The sequence below is a fragment of the Stegodyphus dumicola genome, chromosome X2, assembly GCF_044657685.1.
Source record: "Stegodyphus dumicola isolate Sdum_Otavi_A_Nest chromosome X2, ASM4465768v1".
NCBI lineage: Eukaryota > Metazoa > Arthropoda > Arachnida > Araneae > Eresidae > Stegodyphus > Stegodyphus dumicola.
Window position 1 is genome coordinate 186,880,774 of NC_140781.1, and position 4,868 is coordinate 186,885,641.

Here is a 4,868-nt window from a genome sequence, read left to right on the forward strand (position 1 = left end):
ATCGACCAATGTTTATTAGGTACCAACGCCTAGAATCATAGCTTCATGGATCCCAATGGCCTGCTAATTGAAGCTAGGAGTATGTTCATCTAACAACCTAATTCTGTACGGATCTATTTCTCATGTAGCTGAAACACATCGTAGTCAACGTTACCACCTGTTTCTCTGTGGTACAAAGAATGGCTATCTGAAATTGTTACCAAGCACATACTTACATATGCTCATCAACCATCTTTACTTGTCCAAAATACTCCCTTCTGAGATGTCTCTAATAGTGAACTAAAGATAAATTAACATAAAATGAAGATAATTAAATTTTAAATAATAAAAGATAATGTAGTAAAAATAAATTAAATAAATTAAATTTTAAATATTAAAAGATGATGTAGTAAAGATAAATTAAATGTTATATGTTCTTCCCTTAAACCTGTGTTCTTCGTAAACGCATGCTGCAACACAATAATAGTTGTATATTTTAAACTCATACTCATAGTATATATATTTATTAATGGTCAGAATTACATTAACACTTAGAGACAATAGATAAAACAATTATTAAAATCAGAAATTCAGAAGAAAACAGCCTGATCAGGGATAACTGAAAAAATATCGATTTAAATTTGTTGAGGCATTAATTTAATTGGAAAAGCCAGAGAGATGAAAAATGAGCAACTGCTTTCACCGGGAATCGAACCACGGACCTCTGGAATACCGGCCCAGAGTGCTGAGCACCACAACCCGAAGGCATGCTAGGAAGGTGAGAGAGCTACCTTATATACTCTCCCTTTTAAAGGGCGACTGGAGTTTTTAGGGGATCCAATCGCCAAATCCTGGGTGAGGAGAATCATCATCCAACACCCTTTTAGTTTGGGCGCCACTGTAGAGACATTAAGTATTTTTGGAAACAGGCAAGATAAAAAATTAGCAACTACCTTCGCCGGGAATCGAACCGCGGACCTCTGGAATACCAGCCCAGTGTGCTGACCACTACACCACGAAGGCACGCTAAGAAGGCGAGAGAAATATCTTTTAAATTTCTTAATATTTTAGAAACATAAATTTTAGTTTAATCTTCAGCTTCTTAAAAATTATGAATTCCAATAATGTATCCGAATTTAGTTATTGTACGTCGATTTCGATTTAATTATGATTCCAATTTTGGTTGCCTGTAAACATAATCCTTCACCATCAACTAACATCTTAATCATAACTATTTTTTGGGGAAGTAGAAGTGATGAAAAATAAGCAACGCCTTCGCCGGGAATCGAACGTGGAGACCACTACACCACGAAGGCCCACCAAGAAGGTGGGAGAAATACTTTATAACCTTTCCAGCGCTTTTTCATAAAAACATGCGAATTTAAAGTTTATATTGCAGTTCATCAGCACGTTAAAATGATTGTCTCTGAAACATCGAAATATTTTAACGATAAACGAGTGTAAAGTGATTTTCTTTAATGGAGCATTTAATTAAGCATTTTTAGTTTAATTTTTTCTATGCATAACATAAATACGAGGAAGTTATCCTTGGGAGATCTTCTACGCAAAGATGTATTCACAGAAGGACAACCTTTAAATGCTTTACCGTAATTAACCGACCAACATACCCAACACATTTCCCGAGAAGTCTAAACAAAGCCATTTCCATAAGATGAGATAAGACAAAATTCCATTTTTTACTAGTCCAATGCTCTTCAAAGTTACGTAGACTGCAAGCTTTTTCCTGATTAAAGCTTTGATATCTTCGTGAGCTAGATCAAATTACTATAAACCTTACAGCTGTGCGACAATTCTAATTCTGTCTTTTTGTATTTGCATAAGCTTGGTTTCATTTCATTTGCAACAAGCAATTATTTTTGGTTTTGTTGATCATCCTCTAATTTTAAGCTTTAAAATAACTTGGGTGAAATTCTATCCTACTATTCGGAAGTTATTATATGGATGTGATTAAAGGTCATAAAAATAATTTTACCGGTTCTTCTTTAATCTTTTATTCATAAGTTTGCATTTGACACGCTTAGCAAACCTTTAGCTAGGTTATTACGTCATGGTAAATAGTGTAGTAATGATAAAAATGCGTACAAAATACCTGCATTTTATTACATAAAAGAACAAAATGTTTTTATTAATTTTTCTTGACCATAAACCTATGACAATTCACCTTTTGCTTCGCATTTTTATAGTTGTAAGCTGACTGCCTAAAAACCATTATTATTAACAATAATATACACCCAAAAAAGTAAAAATAGTTTTAATTATAGTACATGAGTTGTTTAAATAAATAATCTCTACTAAATTAGGTCAGAAATTTCGGCTTTAAGAATCTTTTTTTAGTGCTTTTATCCTAGTAATTGTCTTATTGTTTTCATGCTGCATTATTTATAATATTGTCAGAAAATATGTGTGCATATTACTATTTTATATAATACTATTCCACGGAACACTGCATTATCTTTTGAGGGAGCTACAGGAGTCAGTTTACAAATTGTTTATAGTGCTTTTATGCAAGACCGGAACCACCCAAAATAAGTTGAGAGTGCTAGTCCGTAAATCTAACATGTACGAAACAAGGTTTCATTTTAAAAGATATTTTACAATATTAGCGCAATATACCTTTACTAGTAGTGAAGAACTAAGAATGGGTTGAAGAAATGACGCTTTTCGGGACGACATTATTGAGCCGAAGTAATCTTGTCCCAACTGAAAATTTAAACTCCCGATGTTTTGTTCTTTTCTGCACTGTTACTTTTCTTGTTTCTTCTATTGATTACTAGAATTTCCTAAAGGTATTGTTATACTTCTTTTAACGTTTTTCGTCTTATAGAACTCGAGAACGAAACAGAAAGTGCTTTTCTCACTATTCTTTCAGTTTTCAATCATTTTGTCTACTTGCAAGAGAGAAATTTGTTATCTTTACATAAATTCATCTTACAGCCAGAAGAGGAATAAAAATAATTTTTTATAAAAGTATAAAAAATATTACTATTCCTTTTTGCTTAATTATTAATACTGTAAAATCATTTTTAGAAAGTGAGTGTGGAGTTAGTAAAATTATAGTTATAAAAAAAGCAACACGTTCTGCTTACTTTCATTTTTGCGTTTGCAAAATGAAATAAGAATGCTTGATAGCCCCTGAAATAATTAAAAAGATTAATTTTTATCCAGTTTCTTTTGATTTGGTTATATTTATGTCTAAATTATTAGAGATAGTGCAACAATTTAAAGAGTATGAACATTTGTCATCTAGAATAATTAAATCCCATTATTTATTTTTTTCAATCGTCTAATGCATTCTGAGAAAGCAAAAGATTAATTTTCTGGTTTCAAAAATTACACTTTATTAATATTATTTGATATATTTTATAGTTCCCGCAGCCTGTACCATAAGAGTTATTTCTTTCCATGTATAAGGAGCTTTTCTTTTAGAAAATTTATTAAGAATAATACAAAAGAGAAACAGAAATACAAGGAATATTATACCATTTTTGTCTTCTACTTTTCCAGATTCAGTCATTGAAGCGTGACGTCAAAAGAGGATGTATTTGGGAACCCATGTAATCCTTTATGCTGCAGATAAAAACAATGCATCACGAGATTTTTCGGACCAACAAATTTTCCAAACTAATGTACGTGTTATATGTAAAGGATATTGCTATTTTTAGGTTTTAGTTTAACTCCTCTGTTCAATAACATCTCCCTTGCATCAGGTACAAATTTTCAGTTTCACTTAAAAACTAATATACATCATATTTGTCTAAACTGTTTTACCATTTTGCTTAACGCTCCTGTGCAATAAAGTCTTTCCATATAGCTTTCAAATTTATTAAGCACGATTCTGAAATTTTAATGGAAATAACAGTTTTTAAAACATAATTTATGTTTTAAGGCATATCTCTGAATAAAAATTCAATCAGGTTATTTTATAAATTTTTTATCTGCAAAAACTGAAATTGATGATTTCAACAATGCAAAGTTATGCGAAAAATATTGCCTTGAATTTCGAGAAAGTTCCGTTTTATCAAGTTTACAGGCTTCAAGCATCTTGTGTGTGTAATTAATTATGGCAAAGCACACGAGGGCTATCTGCCTAAGAGAAGGGATGCCTTCGGGGAGGACTTTCTAAGGGAAACTGGCTCGTATACACGTTACACATGGGGAAAACGCCCATGCAGCCAGCCCGTTCGCGAGATTCGAACCTCGGACCGAACTACCAGTGTTCAGCGACTTTACCGCTCGGCTGCTGGTGGGCTTCGAGCATCTTGTTTTAATTGCTCAAGAAAAAAGAAAGAAAAATAGTAAAAAAGGCTATCTTGTCGTTTTTAAAAGCGACTGTATAAGATGTTATAAATATTAATACAGAATTCAGTTACTGAAATATAAGGTGGTAATGAATGGAAATAAGGAAACATTTCATCAGGAAACATGCACACGAAATATAAATGAGATCTTAAAATGTTTTTATCATTTCGGAGATGAAAACAAAAGCATTTACTTAAATTTAGCATATTCTTTAAAGCTCAATCAGCTTTTCAAGCACCTGAGTATAGACCGCGGATTATATAGAAATAAGAAAATAGGGAAAATAGGCTCAAATATTTCACGTACGCTCTTCACAAAAAAAAGGGGGGGATAGTTCTATGTCTCCCGTTCTATTGGCCCAATTGACGAAACTCAGCTTGCGCCTTTCATGTCTTGAAATAGCGACATAGGATATATTTAGATTTATACACAGCACTAGTCAAACATATGTATTTTGATACAAAATTGGATTTTTTCTAAAACAAAATACCGATTTTGTTTTGGATATATTGATTCTACGACTAAAATTATACCTAAATATTAAATGTTGTAAAATTCGGTGAGAAATT

General features: G+C 32.1%; 1 non-coding gene across 1 annotated transcript; it reads right to left on the reverse strand.

Annotated features, from left to right (window-relative positions):
- Window positions 1-929: 929 nt before the first annotated feature.
- On the reverse strand, window positions 930-1,002 carry TRNAT-GGU (transfer RNA threonine (anticodon GGU)). The gene has a single exon. It is a non-coding gene; the product is annotated as a tRNA-Thr (tRNA).
- Between the last annotated feature and the right edge of the window lie 3,866 nt (window positions 1,003-4,868).